Below are 16654 nucleotides of genomic sequence, written 5' to 3' on the forward strand. Positions count from 1 at the left end.
TTTTACAAAATCTCTTTGCGTAAGCATTCTCTCTCTCTCTCTCTCTTTCTTTCTCTTCAACTAAATTTTCTGGAATCGTTTCGCTACAATTCAGCTTCGCGACTCTTCTTTATACCTCAGGATTAGGTAGCGCAATTTCACCTTGTATCCCTTTATCCTGACATTTTTCAACGGTTTACTCTTTGTGCTCTGCGAAATCAAAGTCGCGGCATTACGAGGAGTGTTACAAAGAGAAAACGAGGAAAAGATAGAAAAAGAAAATAGAGAGAGAGAGAGAGAAGCGACTAACCTGAAAAAAAAACAATACGGAGAAAAAATTTTTCTGCGAAATTAATATTATTTCATACATTGTTAGAATTCTGATGTAATTGTCTTTTCCGACCTTTTCCACGCGAACCTGCCACTCAACTTTATCGACATTACCTTTTTAATAATTTTAATTTTTAATAATTTAGAAAAAGTAAGACGTAAACTGTTAAATACGAAATTTGCTCTTTTATCATTTAAAAATGGACAGTAATTTTTTTTCCTTTGAACGATTTGAATTTCGGCAAAAGTTTTCGATCTGGAATACATTTTCCTCCCGCTAAAAATATCGGAATAGCTGAAGAGACTTTTATAACATTAAAAACACTAACGAAAAAAACAGACATTTCCGTGAGCGCTGAGAATGCCAGGACTCTTTCACGTCCTGCGTTTTTGCCATTTCCAGTTGAAATTGTAAAAAAACTAGAGCGCGCTAATTTCGCAGAAGCAAGTGTCGCCTCTCTGTGACGATCGATGACGGACTAGAACGACGAACGAATTTCTCGTTTGTCGATGGAACGTGATTGCCACTTCGTTTTCGCACTTTATACAGATCTCTCTCATACCTGCCTGCAATTAACGGCGTAATTACATCGATGTCGGAGAAAAATCCGGTTGCCCGGGAAACGGTGAAAATGTTTGAAATTCCTATTTTACTTCAATGTGACTGTGTCTCCGTTCATACATTGTCAAATCAGAACCAAATTTATATTTCACGTTGAACGTGTAATTATGTCATATTTTTTTTTTCTCGCACTTACAACAAATGTTTTAATACCAACATCCGATGTGTACGTTCGCATTGTTTTCGCTGTTCGGCGATGCTTACATCAACTTCTCGCAATAGCGTAACAATCGCTATTGTTTTTCAAAACAAAATTTGCAAACAGAATTTAATCGTTAAACGATGATGACATTTGTATCATATTTGCAAACTTTGCGGACATAGTTTTTTACAAAATCATTAAATAATCTTAACAAATTGGATTAATATCTTCAATTAGCATGCGAGTTTCTCGAAATTCTATTGATTACAATTACGTTTTTGTTACTTGATACACAAATGGCATCTGCGTTCAAGCGCTCGACGAAAATAAACGGGCGTGAAACGCGATTTGCATTTCCGCTAATTGAATCACAGCCGTGGTAAATAGCCTCAAAATTGCAGAGCGGCAAATCACATTTTTATTTAATATCGTAGACTCGCGGACGGCGCTAAATAGCGAATGAATATGCATTAGTATGTAAAATTTCATCCGTAATATAATAGCGTGGCGTATAAATATAAAACGTCGCGCGTCGTTTGCGAGAGACCGACGCGCGACGTTTCGATCGATGATCTTTTTTCATGCAATTACAGATTAAATCACAAACATGAAGTTTGAAGTATCTTCAATTATCTTTTTTTTTTTTATTATTATTGATCATTATCACAGTTTGCGTCACGTTTTTACAATGACACACCATCTTGCGTTTTTATGTAGTTCACATTTATTCTTCCATTTTCTTTTCTATATCACGATGTCCGCGGCCAGACGACCGACGGAGCGTATCGAACGTTTCTTCTCTCGAAGGAGTTTTCCGTCTAGACGTTAGACATTTTGATAATAGCGTCTTTATGCGAGTAGTTTGCGAAGAGAAACACGAAAAGTCCCTAAGGTGTGTAATCGTTTGCAAAACGAAGGAGAGTAAGGATTCCCATAACTTAATTCTTCGTTGCTGATATATCATTGAACTCTAGAGGTACTTTTTTCAAGAAACATATGAATACATTTCTGTGTGTTTTTTTAATTACTGAAAAATATGCCGAAAGAAAATTACTTTCACGTTTTAAATCAGCTTCTTTATTATATTTATTAAAATTACTCGCAGAATTGAATAAGAGTGTACGATATATCGAAATATTGTCGATAAAAGATTTGTCTCTGCGGTGATAACAAGTGCAGCATATTTATTACTGCAATAATTATTTCTTCCCGCTAACCGGGTCGTCGCGAGCGTCTCTCTCGAGCGATGAAATAAAGAAAGTCAACTGCGCGCGCTGATAACTTTTTTTTTTTTTTTTTTTTCACTTGCCGTGTTCATCGACGTACATTGAAAACAAATATCTACAGCTGCTGTTTAGCGAACGGTACGAGCGGTATAATAGAGAATGCAACGAACGTGATTTATATACGACGCCATTTTATGTACTTTCTTTCTTTTATCGCCGTATACCGCATTATGCGCGAGAACGACGAGAATGTAGAAAGTTGCAAAAGCTTGTCTTTATTCACCGTTTCTCGTTAAGAGAAGACTCTCGACCGCGCGTCTCACTAATTGCGACTATCGATCTTGATCGCCATCGTACAATGTGTCATCGACTAAAGCGCGAGCGAACACACAACACTACGTCCATTCAGTCCAACTCGCCTCGTAGGTTTCAGCGTAGTTTAATTTACATCAGGTGTGTCTTAAACGAAAAAGTTACTTTATAAATTACTAAAGTTAACTCCAAACGGGGATCCAACGTTCTCTCCCCTTTTCCCTCGTCTCAAGCTGCTGCATCGAGTCGGGGTCTGTGTTTCGTATGCTTTTTGTTCTCCTTTCATTCCGCTCGCATTATCTTAACGAGGAAAACAAACGAGGAAGACGAAATGTCGGCTGTGTGTTTGCGCGGAGAATCCGGAGATATATTTTGTAATTTTTAATTTTTCCGAATCAGTGACCCGATTCGTTGCGAAAGAGCGAAAGAAAACAGAAGATTTCAAAGAATAACCGTATAAATCTCTGCGATTTGTATAGAAAATTACTCGACGGTAATTCTTCGCGATATAAATGCAAAACGCTCGATTATACCGCAACTTCTTTTCAAATCTGCGCACAACCGCCGCAACCGCGACGAAAAAAGAGTGAGAGAAAAATATATAAATCCTTTTAAGAACTTTAACCTTTTAAGAAGATTAAGACTCGATAATTAAAGTGAGCATATCTCACTCTCCCGAGAGAATTCCGGAGAATAATTCGAAGATTAGGTGTAATCCTCGGGGAGAGAGACGATGAGCGATCTTTTTTCATCGCTTCGTTCGTATAATCTCTTTGACAGTTGAGCGCGCGCTCGCGGTTAAGAATTGTGTAATACACGGACAAACGCAAAGCGCGCAAAGAGATAACCGAACCGAACCGAACAAAAAAACGGACGCGATGAAATGCCGCGCGCGACAAAACTGATACGTCAGGTGCAATATGGGAAGGGGCAAACGATGCTTGCTCGCTCCTTGAAGAAGGGCCTGGAGATTTATGCCAACACGCCCGGATTTGCGCCTGACGTGGAATTAATCTTTAGTTCTCGACCCACATTACCGCGCGCAAAGTGAGAAACCGCTCATTACACTCTCTCTGTGTATCTGGCTTTGTTACACCACGGTGTAACCATGGCGGATATAATTCTCAGACTGTTGCTCGGGAGAGATTACGCGCGATCTCTCGTATCTAACACTCGACGACTCTCTTGTGGCTTTTACGTAGCCAAAGTTCGAATTAACATATCGACCGGACGCGTCACGTGTGATTTATTATTGTTTAAATTTTATTTTCTTATACTTAATTTCTTTTGTTTATAATATTGTTTCTGGTTATTTGCAATTCACAATGAAACGTGTTATTCCTGAAATAATATATGCAGATAGGATATTATACCTGCAAATCCCAAGCGAGGTTTTCGCGCAAGCTACACGTACATGCGTGTGCGCATTAATGAGATATTTTTAAAACTGTGTGCGGCGCATTAATTTATTCTCCGCGTTTAATTGACGGCATTTAACAAAGCTTTTTTTAGTTAAGGATAAACGTTGGAATTCGCGAACGCGAGAAAAAAAATGCACATTAACGGATTGTTCCTCTCGTTTCAGATCACGGACTTCTCGGAAATTAGTCTGCTCCATCGGACTTGTCGGTAAGTAATTTTTCCTTCGAGAGTCGTCCACGTCCAAGTATAAAACTTGTCCAAAACGAGTCCCAGCGGTGTGTGTCGCGGAAAATATTCTTTTTTTTTTGCTTTATGTGGACGTCGCGTTAATGCGGAAAACTTTGTTACACCGCCGGCCGATGTCTCGTAAAAGAGTTTCGGCTTCTCGCGGGAAATTCGCAGTTCTGTCACATTAAAAGCTTTTCCCATTTGCGATAAAAAGTAACGACGCCGGAAGTCTCACGACCTCGAGAATATTAAGATATTCTCGAGCGCCGTTCTCGAGACGGTTAATTCGCGAGAAAGCTTTTCTCGCGCATTATCGAGAACATTTTGCTATTTCTACATTTAAAACCGCGAGTGCGCCGTATCTGCATTTATACTGAAAATGTACGTTGCGTAGTGTGTGTTACGCCGCCTGTTTCTCGCCTCCGAAACAAGCATCGGACACGTTTCATTTCTGGCTTCGATGTGCGCGATAACTCTCGAAGAGAATCGAATTATATTTTATCGTTGTCGTACACATATGTCACGAACATTGGATTTGGCCCGGGTGTCGTCGTCTATAGATTTCGAGACACGCGGCAGGTCGGACGGCTGAAAAGGACGACGAAGCTCTCCGGAATTGTATCCAAAATTCATGGCACGTCCTTCTAACGTAGCCTCTCTCCCGTAGGAGCTCTACACTTGAAGTGGTTACCACCTATTTTTATGTGTATCTACGTAGATATCGAAAAGAGAAAGAGTTGCCAAAGCTCTGAAAGGACACTGAAGTTTCGAATAATTTTTCTCTTCCAAACTGATGATTAAACATTATCTTAGTTTCACATCGATAAATTTGAGTTAAAAAAAAAAAGTGAGAAAAAACAAATAAATAATAGTTTGTTTGTAAAAACAAACTATTATTTACTTCTGTCAACTATTTTTTTTCTATAATCCAGATTTTTTATTAAACCGCAAATTCGCGAAATTTTATTTCTGAAAACGTAGTAAAACGTTGAACGTCGGTAATTCTCTTTACTCTTTGAAGGGCGCGTACATATGAAGATATTTGGAGCGGAGCAATCAGAAAATCACCAAACGTTAGCTCTCCTTTCCGGTGTCTGAAAACCGCTGCCAAGCGGAGGTCGTTGATAATGCTGTCGAATGCCAAGAAGTGCGCATGTTTTCCCTCACCTCACGTTTGACCTTTTCTGGGTTGGCGCGCGCGACGGAGGAGGATCAAGGCGCCTCTCTTTACCGGATGATTTTCTCCCGTCCACCGATGTGCCTGGCCTTTACGTAATGTCCTCACATTCTCGTATGATCGTACGATCCTCCATAATGCAGAACACATAATGCGTGCCGCATTTTTCCGTTGCGAAATCGCTTCGCTTCGTGGAACCGGTAATCAAGATCTATGAGTGTGATGCGATATCAAAGCAGATAGAGAAATTGCGGAAGAAACGTCCGACTCGTTTATATCAGGGTTAGGGCGAGGTCATGTAAGAAATGGACGCGGCCTAAGAAGAGTGTATGTATGTACTAACATGTTTTCGAGATAAAAGCATTGTGACGAATAAATTTATAAGAGTTGAATTTTGTTTCATTTACCAAATCGTATTTCTTCTAACTAATTGTTTTATCTGTACTATATCTGGTGTCTTACGTAGTAGTTGTTGTTTGTTAAAATTCTCGATAAGGAGAGACACGAGAGAGAGAGAGAGAAAAGAGAGTGTAGGCAATCTCAGGACTGAGTAGGAGAGGTGGGTAGGTAGAGAGATGATATCGAGAGAAAGAAGAGAGAGAGAGAGGCAGGTTCGCGTCTCGGAAATACTATAAACAGAGTTGTATTGTAGTAGGCTACCGCCATTGTCCGCGAGCGAGCAGACCGAGGTCCTAAGATCCAAGTCTGGTTTCTCGAGACAAAGCCTCGACGACGAGGCCGGCTAACAGGGGAATGCACAATTACACACGCGTCGTCTGTTCCGTCCCGTCGTCTGCTAAGAAGCCTTAATTAACGCGGTCTTTCGGAGGCGTCTTCGCGCGCGCGCGCGCGCGCGTATATCGCAAATACGCCTTTTTTTTGCCACGCCTCACGGGTATAATCTTTTAATGCGCGTTCGTCATTACTACACCCGATAAACACGTAACCGTAATGAGAATATGATAACGAAAAATCTCCTCGGAAAATATTTTTCCGAAAAAACTTTTCTCTAGGAAATTTCTCGACTATGTGTATACACATTCGCCGTGTATGTACGGTGATGAATCAAATATGACTTCTTTAACTTGTAACGGTGCACGCGAATGTTTGCCAGGAAATAGCGGCTGCCAAGAGCTTTCGCGGGAGATACGGAGAGTCGGTATATGTGTATATATATATATATATATATATATCAATTTAATGAAAATCAGTTCTTCGCCCGCGGCAAAGGACTTTCCTCTCGCGAGTGTGATTGATGAGACGTGCCGCTTGAGCGCATTCATCGTGAAAGCGTAGATTAGCGTTTGCTGTCGACGAAATATATGTATCACGACAGTGTGTGTGTGTGTCGCGAGAATAATAAATGTAATATAATGTGGCGCAGAGAGCTGCTGCCGCGGGGCACTTATAGTGGGTCGTTGCGCGTCGCATAAATTGTGCATTATATGCGAAATCTCTATGTCCTATATTTAAAAAAGGCGAAGCTAAATAGATTCAGATATGTTTGTGTACGAAAAAATATTATCGCGCAAAAAAAAAAAAAAAATAAAAAAAACAAAACACGCGTGTAATATACAACGTTATAAACACTCTGTTCTGATTATTCGCAGCGCGGATATGAAATATCTAATACGAAGCAGAGCGAATAACGAGACTAAAACATGTGTGTGAAACTCGACAAATTTGTGCACGCGATAAGAATCGACCAACAATCGAGAAATCGGGACTGTTGATTATCTTCTCTCTCTCTCTCTCGGTGCGCTGAATTATAACAATGGAGGTATTTCGGAGGAGCTTGCATTATTCGCAGATGCGATCTTGGCTTCGCAAATGCGATGTTGGCTTCGTATCGGATGATGACATCGCTCTACGGAACGTACACTATCGCAATGGGAATAGTGAAATACCCGAACGAATGTTCTGTCTGTATTGCGAGACGCTGTTTTCTTTTGTAAATTTCATGGAATATATTGACTCGCGTTAAAACAATCAATATTTCTTAGTTTTATCTTTCTTACAAATTACGTAACGCACATGTTTGATGTAATTCATTTATGATATAATTTCTGCGTGAAAAAACATAACACGTTATAATAATATCAAACTCCCTCACTCCCCCGATCTCGGCGATCTTTATCGTGCATTCTCGTCGTCGACACTTTGGCTACGTAGAAAACGCACCCTCAGAATTGCTCTTATCGGCATCTATTCCAACGACGCCCATTTTCCATCCCTCCGGCCTTATCTCCGGCCGAGCGCCGCGTGAAAACCCTCTTTAGCCCGACCATTTCTGTCTCTCTCGTCACGACCGAAGACAATACCTCCTAAAAAGGTAACAAACATTTTAGTAGCTGCACGGGGAAGACCTCGAATGACGAGGAGACTAGCTCTTCGCGTAGTTTTTGTTGGTACTTGACAGTCTTGGGGGAAAATAGTCCGTAATAAAGTATTCACACACACTAACACACACACACCAACTGTGAAACTCTTTTTTATTCTCACATCTCTTTAACTCATTTCTTTGTGAAATCGCGCGTTGCGTGTGAACATTTATATATAACCTCGCATGTTCTATATGTAGGAGGAAAAGTTGGAAAGTGCATATTGACGACGCGTATTATATTCAAGCAAACTGAATTTTGAAAAAAAAAACGCACGGTAAAATATAACGTTGTACTGTCTTTAATTGATCGAAGGTAAATACGCGAGAATTATTATTGAGAGAGATCCGAAGGTGAAGCTCTCTCTTTGGAATAGCGAGGTATTAAATAAAGATATCGTCGGATGGAATATCACGATAGAACGGCGGTGGCGAACTGAAAGGCAGGTCGAATTGATCATTAATAATTAAGAAGAAGTTTCTTAGCTGTACGTACACACGTGCGGGCGCGCGAGAGAGTGAAATCAGCGCGCTGCTCTCGATAGCATCTCTCGCGCTCGAAGTCTCTCGCTCCGGCCGGCGCTCTCGATGGCAAACCTCGGGGGCAAGCGGTAGGTCTTCCTTTCGCGCGCTGCCAGCCACGTCAGACGAGTTCATTACGGTTGCAATGCGGCTAACAGGATTTCGCTGGTTGTCGTAACGAGCTCTCCCGAGTCGTAATTCAAAAGTTGATTCGAGTAGCTGCAATTTATTGCTTTGCGCGCGCGCGTTCCCGGTTAAGACTTTTCCCAGCGGAAAGGAGGAAGAAGGAGAAAAGAAAGAGTGGGCGAACAGGACGAGGAAAATCCTGTCGTCGTTCTCCCCGATAAGGTCGCGGGGAAATTGCATTACATCATGAACGGAGTGAGCGAGAAGAAAGAAGTTTTGGCGCCGCGATCGACGATGAGGTTTCCTTGTCGTCTTCGTCGTGTCCTCGTCGTCGTGTCCTCGCCGCAAATTGAAGCATCCGTGATTGTTAATACAAGCAGACACTCGCGAGCAAAATCTCCGACGACGAGTATCCTCTCCGGGACCGACCCTTCGATTGTACGAAATTACGGGCGAGATTTTAATGATATTTGCTTCGAGTGAGAGCACGCACTTTTAGACAATTCGACTTGAAAATTTGTTCGCTCGTCGAGATATCGATCAAGAAATTTCGTACGCGAGCATTATCGCGAAGATAAGATTGGCGCGCAGAGATATGGCGGACGAGAAGAGAGAAAGAGGAGAAGATATATGTACATACATATATATATATATATATTGGAAAGGATACGATCGATAACGGATTACGAATTGCATTCGGCAGGATCGAAAGTTACGATTGCACGACGGGCCAATCCCTTTTCGAACTTAGCAATCCGCTTAACTTCAGATTCAACTGCGAAACTTATCGGATCGAACTATGGGCAAATCGCACCGCAAAATCGTTAGAACGCGAAATCGCGGCCGTATGTAATAGTTTCGGATTCTAACGATTGTAATTACGATCGGCAATTTTGTCATTTTCCTCGTTCAACTTGAAGCTCACATTAAGTAATCAATTTAAGTTTGCAACATTTCCTTTATTTATTATCTCCGTTATGAGATGAAAAATAATGAGAAAGAATTTCGGCGTCGCGTCGTTAGAATTTCATTACACAAGACCGCAATCGTTCTCTTCGTCGCATCCTCGTTACATCCTTCATTTCCGGTCCGTTTCCTGCGCCTGCGGCGGCCGATAGCGAGTGCACGTCGCGTCCCATATATATTTCCTGCATTCGGCTTTCCGCCCGGAACAAGCCCGAGACGCCCCGGCAAGAATTACACACGTTCCTATCGCGGATGGGCGAGTTCGAACTTTGGCCGGTACCGTATCGTATATAAGCGTTATATACGCGAGAAATGACATCGGGATTACGACTCACGGGGATCAAAGCCACACTACTATAGTTACGGCACGGAAGTTACAAACAAGACGCGGTTCGAAACGCGAATAAATCACTTTTTTATCAGAGAAAAAACAAAACGAGTTTACACCACGATTGTCTTGTCGCGTTCATTGTGTACGCGTAAAAAATGCGATTATTTTTTTCCATGTCATATCCTTGATTCCACAGCTCATAGTGTAATCTGGTTACATAGAAAAGTGCAATTTTATAGTGTATTCTAAAAAAACTCAAAATTAAAAATAGAAAATTAAAAATTATGATGAAATTCTATATAAAAAAAGTCATTTGGACCGAGAAGTGCGCGTTTTGGAGCCGAATGTATCGCATCTATTGTTGCCTTTTTTCCGCGTTGCCGATTGGTTGGTTGGTTGGTTGATCGAGTCGAATCTAATCGGTAAGATCGAGAGAGTAAATAATGAAAAGCGATTTTGAGACAGTTCGTCGTATATGTAGAGAAAATTAAAAACGTAACTAAAATCACGTGACAGGAAAGAGCAGAAAAACAACACGTGAAAATAACGTGACTGTAATTTATATTATATATAACATTAAATAATACATATAATACATATAATTTATTATATATTTATAATATTATACTTTATATTGTATTATATGTATTATATACATACTACAGTAATGTCACTGACCTCTGCCGCGCGACTTCGGCGGGGTCACTGACCTCGGCCGCGCGGCCTTGGCGGGTCACTGACCTCGGCCGCGCGGCCTTGGCGGGGCACTGACCTCGGGCGCGCGGCCTTGGTGGGGGAGGGTTATTGACCTCGGGCGCGCGGCCTTGGTGGGGAGGGGTTATTGACCTCGGACGCGCCGCCTTGGTGGGGGGGGTCATTGACCTCGGCCGCGCGGCCTTGGCAGGGCACTGACCTCGGGCGCGCGGCCTTGGTGGGGGGGGGTCATTGACCTCGGCCGCGCGATCTGGGCGGAGTCACTGACCTCGGTCAAGTGATTACGGTATATATATATATATATATATACCGTATATATATATATATATATATATATATATATGTGTGTGTATATGTGTGTATGTATGGGTATTATATATATAGATATAGAATATTATTTATAATATATGTATATTATATATAATATATGTATATGTATAATATTTTCTTTTTTAGTCTTTTTTAGTCTCTTCTTTGTCACGTGACTTTAGTCACGTGTTGTTTTTCCATTCTTCTCTCTTTCTTTTAATTTTTGAGTTTTATTTTTGATTTTCATGTGTTATTTTTGACATCTCTCGTAGGTGTATTACATAGTTTATAAGATGTATATATTAACTGTCATCGCGGTGACAGGTTGTGTTTTCTGATGCAACACATGAAAATGAAAATAATAATAGCGTGCGCGTAGCGCGCGCTTGTGTTGTGCTAGTTAATATAAAAAGTTTTGATTGTGTGTGTGTGTGTGTGCGGTGATTAAAACATTTGAACGTTTAAATTCGGCACCTGATATTGCTATCGGAGTTCATGAGTGTTTCGCGAACTTTTATAGTGAAACTTGATGATGTGAGTTACACGAAGAGAGCAAAAGAGTTGAAGCTATAAAATATGTAACACGTACAAGTACAATATAATAAGAGCACATACAACGAATTTCGAATAAAGATTAGACGAGACCGGCGACGGGCGATGATTCACAACGCCTCCAGCTGCTCTGGTGCGAGTTACCTAACTTGAATTTATGGCTTCGCGAAGAAGGACTTCTTAAGGGCAAATCAAACAGGTCAAACAAAATATAGTCCGAGACTCGCGATAACTCGATCGTAGAAGTTTTTCACGAAACTGTATAGTAAATATACCTAGACACAATAGTCGAGCGAGATCGCGCGAGTGTTGAATGTTGGGTATTCGCGCGATCTAGCTTCGGCGGAACGCGCACAATTCGAAACAGCTTTTTGAGGAGAGAGGAGGACCTATTTTTATCACATCCTCTTCTCCGTGAATTCTCTCTCTCTCCGTGGAGCTTCTTCTTCTTGTTGAGCGGCATGTGTTATCTCCCGCGAGTGTCGAACGCGTTTTGTGCTGCGCGCGTCCCAGCGCCTCGACACGTCGTCGTCTGCTCCAAGTGTTAAGTTCGTGAACGACAGCTCTTCGAGGGAGAAAAGACCGAAGTAAGTTCGGGTATATCCCCGCTAGCTATCTTGTATAGAAACATTGAGAAAAAAGAACGAGTGTGTCTCCGTGCTGTAAATTTGTGTGTGTGTGTATGTGATCGAAAGGGAGAGAGCAAAGTTTTGTTCTCATCCTCGAGACAAAAGTACAATTCAAAATTTTCTCTTCAAAATTTTATCTCTCTTCTTCCGAAGTAATTCTGAGACACAACTGTTGCCATTTCTAGATTTCCGCTAGTTTTCTTTTCTTTTCAAGTGCAAATGTTGCAAACAAAAAAAAAAAAAGACAAAAAAATATATGTTCGACATTTCCCGAATTAATCGGCGCAGTTTTCTCTAACCAGAAAAGCCTTTCTGGTGCAGCCAAGTGTTTCGTGTTGCATTACGTTGCTCTTGTTTTTAATCTACCTGTGGACATCGAAATATACAAAATTGGCCGCAATTGCGTGTTCTATCGGAGACTCACCTCGTTCTCGCCAACATTATGTTAATTAGGTTAAAAGCTTTCAAGAGAGAACGTAACATCGCGCTCTTCGTCTAATTGGGTTGGACAAAAAAAAAACGCGATAATGCGGAAATATGAATATTCATGAAAATATTATTCGTTCTCGTTTTTGCGCAACTTGCAAACGTGTCAGATGATGCGTTTTTCTAACGAAGACGCATTATTATTTAAATAACGTCACTCTCTCGCCTAAACGACGCGGTTGTTAAAATAAATGTTCTAACCAATCAGAGAAGAAGTAAAAAACATTCGTGTTTCAATTAAAGTTCTGGAACTTTCTCGTGTAATTCTAATTAAATAGACGAGGAGAGATTTGCCGCTGTACGAAATTTAAGAGGAGTCGCTTGAACAAATACCGCGCGCCGGTGGTTCTGCCTAATGCGATTCACGTTTTTTCATTGTTCGTTTCGAGGAAGGGGGAAGGTTGAAGGATTCGTTAAGAATCCTTCAACCGCGATAACATTTGAACCAAAAAAAAAAAAAAAAGAAGAAAAATTTTTTTCCCCAAAAAAACATGTATAAATAATTTGTTACCAAGAACAAATTTATGTACAAATTTTTAATTATTATTATCAAGAATTGTTAAGTTCCGAGTTGCACAATAAACGGTTTTGTTAAACGTAACAATTGTAACGAGTTTTCTTCCCCGGTGATCTCGGCGCGTATAACGCGCGGGCAAATTCGCGCGCGCGCGCGAGAGAGAGAAATGCTGATAACCGACCCGTTAATTTGATATAACTTACCTGCGTCCGATCTGCACGACCATATGCAGCCATACGCGAAAGCAAACCACTGAATGCCACCGTAAACCGGTTTTAAGCACACCACCGCTCGCGGAACACGGTTCATTGCAAAATTTATGCCCGCACTACGGTGTCGACGCGTTTATACAAAGGCGGCTCGAATTAATTGCCCGTAATCAAGTAATCGTGTACGTACGGAGAGCGAGCGGACAAATCGTTACCGAGAACTGCGAAATGGTGCGATAAAACTTTTAGAATACGAAAGGTGCGGGATTTTCTTTTCTATTATTTTTAAATTTAGTTTCGCCTTTAAAACACGTGCGCATCTCAATTTGAATGACTGAAGTAAAACGCAAATTTTTTAGTTAGAAATTAAAGTCTGTCAAAAAGTTTGCTACGCTTTTAGTTGAAAAAATTGTTTTATACATGTAGCTATATATATATATATATATTGCAAAAGACATAATATTAAAACATTCGTATATATTGTGTCCTCGCGCTAGTGTTTTCGCGCTAATTGAAGTGCAATTGTAACGGAATCGGTTCAGCGAGCACGTACGTATTACGTGAACGGATTACGCGACGATCAGCTATTTTGCGGACAAGTTCGCGCGTGACTTACGCCACCGGAAAGTTAATTTCACGTTATCCTCGAAGAGAAAGAATTGCTTGAATTCTCTCTCTTTTTCTCTTCACTTGTGATTTCGGATTACATACTTTAGAGAGGAAGTGGAGTAACGTAATAAGAACGTTCTTAACCACATCACTTTTTCACGATAGAATCGCACTTACGCATTCTCTTTAAAGTCAAAAAGATCCCAAGTGTTTGAGTGTATTTCCCAAGCTCGAGAGACACATCCGAACAATTGAATTTTAGTTTAACAATTTTTCTCAGCACTCGAAGCTTTTAGACATATATTTTACATGCGATAAGGTATTCGCGCGCGCAAACAGAAAACGCGATAAATTCAAGCTCGAAACTTTTTTCTCCTGGAGGACAAGTTCGAAGTTTTCGTCGTATAAAACAAATTTATTTAGAGTTATCCGAATCGTCGTGAAACAAGCCCCGTGATCTCAACTTGAAAGAGAGAGAGAGAGAAAGAGAGAAAGAGAAATAAATGTGTGACGTATTAATGTACGCACACGCGACACTTTTTAACTTTTGTTTGCGGAATTCACTCGCCGTTTGTATGAAAAAACACATTCGCACAAAGGATAGCTCGGCCGTTTCACGGCTCGAAATACAAGATAAAACGGAGACATGTCTCTCTCTCTCTATCTCTTGTTCTCTCTTTTATGAAGGAAGTTCTTCCTGTGTCTCTTTAACCGAACCTTGCAGGCATGCATGGCTGCGCTAGGCAGCACGCATGCAACCCAATGTATAATGTATATATTCGGGTGCACCGAGTGCAACGGAGCAACGCGGTGTGACCAAAAGAGAGGGATGAATCAAAAGGCATCTCAGGAGATATGTTTCTCTCTTCCGTTTTTATCTCTGTGAATATTTCCTCTTTTCGGAAAAAAATTTATATCTCGAGGTAATTCGACAATCGAATTATCTACACGAGTTTGATTGACTACGTTAATTAGTTCTTATCAGGTTAGCTCTTTGTATGGTGTCTTTTAAATTAGCTGTGCTGTAACTTTAACTTAGCGAAGACTTTCTTTGAACGTGTTTTTTTTCTCTCTCTCTCTCTCTCTCTCTCTTTTTCGCAATTCCACGCTATTTTTCTTTCGTCCTTCACGTTGCAGTTCGTCTAGACGAACTTTCGCAATATCAAAGTAGTCACCCCTCTCTTGTACATTCAGACAAACGACAAGATCATTTCTTCTTGTGAAAATCACACGCTTTTATCTCCGTTTCTACTTCCATCGTGCGATGAGAAATGAAGAAAACGCGTCGGCGCTCGGTTGTCTGGTAAGGACAGAAATTGCTCCACTATTTTCTGATATAAAGTCGTGCGGCTTTTTTTTTTTTATTTTGAACAATTCGACATTTCTTTTCGAACGTGGTAAAAATGAAGAAGAAATATTATTATTATATTCCCGAAGAACTTACTTCTCTAGATTACGTTTTATTATTCATCATGAAAATAAATCGCGTCTGATTGATGATGGCGCGCGATCTCTTTCTTTTCTTTTCTTTTTTTTTCTTTTTGCATGTAAATGGATCCAATGTTCATATTCGTTGATTGAATTGAGTTGAGTTGGCCTCCGCCGCGCGGATAAATTTCGCATTCGTCGAGGTCGGCGCGGAGTACACGGTAGGGAACGGAAATCGATCGGTAGGGGTGCAAGACAGACAGGGAGAAAGCATAACGTGAGAAAGGAAACATCGGGCGCTGTCCCTTTTCCCCTTCTCTTCCCCTTCTCCTCCTGCTTGCAACCGTGACGCTTTCCAACTACTTCTGTCTAGCGCACATACACACACATATGTATATATACATATATATATATATATTTTGACAAAATTGAATAAAACTATTCGAATTGTTTTCACATTCCAATTTTCTTACACCGAACAAAATGCATAATAAAAACTTCTACAAAGGCGGGAAAGCGAGCGCAGCTTCTCCGTTTATCGCGCACAAAGAAATGCAAGATTGAATTGCATTGTTTCAATTTTCCTGGAACAAACAAAATATGCAATTCTTTTTGCAATACGTAAACACGCTTTCGTTTTGAGCCAACTTTTGATTGATCAAACTTGATAGGATTTTCTTGTATACGCGTAAAATGGGCGTCGACAGTTCGCGTATCGTTTGCATGATAATCAACGTGGAGCAATCATCTTCCTCCAGACTGTCAACCGCCTTTATACCGGTTCCCGGTTGGTAGCGGACGACAATGCAACACGGTGTCATCTTTATGGCGACGTGCCTCCGCGCGCATCTAATAATAAACGGATCGGCCCATTGTCAGAATATGGGTCGAGCCGTCGTGGCATTTATCGAGACACCAAATGTCATTTTGTGTGTGTGTGTGTGTATGTGTGTATGTGTGTGTGATCGCGCGCGCTTATTTACTGGCAATCTATTTACTGTAACAATGTCGTGGCACTAGTTTCCAAGTCCTGGACGCTTCCAAGTCCTACGGTCGCTGACAAGTGAATGTGCCGGATAGCAAACATAGTTATTAACTTCGTGGCCAAATGTAAGTTTTGAATCGTCGCAGAGGAAATAAATCAAGATACACACAACAACGACGGTAACACAAACGCTATACTACATTTTGTGAAACCAGACACGAATGATAATTTTTCGTTTTCCTGAAACTAAATTGCCTGAAGATATACATCTTCCTTCTTTTTATACTTTCAGAGTTCCCTTCGCGAGTAGATCGGAAAAGGATATTTCCGCGTTAACTTTTATATGCGGATTTTACTTCCACGGAGTTTCTTCAAGAAGCTTCAGTTACAAGAGATCGTAAATAAGCATCTGTTGTATTAAAAAAAAAAAAAAAAAAAAAAAAAAAGAAGAAA

The 16654-nt window shown here is 40.8% G+C and overlaps 1 protein-coding gene across 9 annotated transcripts in view; it reads left to right on the forward strand.

Moving 5' to 3' along the window:
• LOC109863689 (ankyrin repeat domain-containing protein 50) overlaps window positions 1–16654 on the forward strand; it is a 62440-nt gene that overhangs the window by 34702 nt on the left and 11084 nt on the right. For 8 of the 9 annotated variants that reach the window (XM_020444121.1, XM_020444119.1, XM_020444120.1 and 5 more), the window contains one exon: window positions 4197–4240. The exons of the other annotated variant lie outside the window; for it this stretch is intronic. The gene's annotated coding sequence lies outside the window, so the exon portion shown is untranslated. The remainder of the gene's footprint in view (window positions 1–4196; window positions 4241–16654) is intronic. 9 annotated transcript variants of the gene reach the window in all.

Source organism: Pseudomyrmex gracilis, unplaced genomic scaffold (assembly GCF_002006095.1).
Source record: "Pseudomyrmex gracilis isolate BER0280 unplaced genomic scaffold, ASM200609v1 scaffold_12, whole genome shotgun sequence".
NCBI lineage: Eukaryota > Metazoa > Arthropoda > Insecta > Hymenoptera > Formicidae > Pseudomyrmex > Pseudomyrmex gracilis.